The sequence below is a fragment of the Elephantulus edwardii genome, unplaced genomic scaffold, assembly GCF_000299155.1.
Source record: "Elephantulus edwardii isolate Elephantulus edwardi_28Jun2011 unplaced genomic scaffold, EleEdw1.0 scaffold00068, whole genome shotgun sequence".
Taxonomy (NCBI): Eukaryota; Metazoa; Chordata; class Mammalia; order Macroscelidea; family Macroscelididae; genus Elephantulus; species Elephantulus edwardii.
Window position 1 is genome coordinate 6797388 of NW_006399818.1, and position 1232 is coordinate 6798619.

The 1232-nt window shown below is 42.6% G+C and overlaps 1 protein-coding gene across 7 annotated transcripts in view; it reads right to left on the reverse strand.

Annotated features, from left to right (window-relative positions):
• Window positions 1-1232, reverse strand: part of ANKS1B (ankyrin repeat and sterile alpha motif domain containing 1B) — a 1992519-nt gene that overhangs the window by 372102 nt on the left and 1619185 nt on the right. The gene's annotated exons all lie outside the window — the stretch shown is intronic.

The window sequence follows — 1232 nt, forward strand, 5'->3', positions numbered from 1 at the left end:
TATGAGTCGCAAACGACTCAACGGCACACAACAAACCTTGAGGAAATTGGGAATCTCAGAACACTTGATTGTGCTTATACAAAATCTATACTTAGACCAAGAAGCAGTCCTCAGAACAGAGCAAGGAAACACTGCATGGTTCAAAATCAGGAAAGGATTGTGTCAGGGATGCATCCTGTCTCCGTATCTTTTCAATCTATATGCAGAACAAATCATTTGCGAAGCCAGGCTTTATGAAGAGGAGTGTGGTATCAAGACTAGAGGAAGACCCATTAGCAACCTACGATATGCAGATGACACAACCTTGATCACAAAACCAGGAGGACCTGAAGTGTTTGCTGCAGAAAGTTAAAGACTACGGTCTTCAATATGGATGGATTTAAGCTAAACATCAAGATGACAAAGATTCTCACCACTGGGTCAGCTGGCAGCACCATATTAGATGGAGAAGAGATTGAGGTTGTTAGCAATTACATCTTGCTCGGATCCACAATCAATAGTCAGAAAATCAGAAGACGAATTTTATTGTGGAAAATCTGCTGTCATGGACCTCTCCAGAGTGCTGAAGTGCAACAATGTCAGTCTAGACATAAAGGTGCACCTAATTCAGGTAATGGTCTTCTAAATTACTTGTTATGCTTCAGGGAGTTGGACAATGACTAAGGATGACAGAAGAAGAATAGATGCCTTCGAGTTGTGGTGCTGGAGAAGAATCTTGAACATATTATGGACTGCCAAGAAAACAAATCAGTCTGTCTTGGAGAGGGTGAAACAAGTCTCTCTTTGGAGGCTAGGATTTTGAAGCTCCAACTCACTTACTTTGGGCACTTATTTCTGTGGCCAGGAGAGGTCAGTCCCTGGAGAAGGACATCATGCTCGGAAGGGTGGACGGACAGCATAGGAGAGGAAGATCCCGGATGAGATGATTGATACAGTAACTGGGGTGATGGGGGTTGGTTTGTCAGAATCAGTGAGCCTGGCTCAGGACAGGGAAGGGGTTCAGAGCTGCTGTACATAGAGTTGTTATACACTGCAGGCAACTCAACAGCACATAACAACAATAACATACTATCATAGGTTTGGAAGCAGGAATGGCATACATTTTCTAAATAACATGTCTCCAGAAATGCTATGAACTTTGATAAATGTCAATAGTTTAGAGGGGCTTCAAGCCTTTTGTTCATTGGGTTACTATGAGTCATGCTTGGCTTGAAGGCAATTAACAACAACAA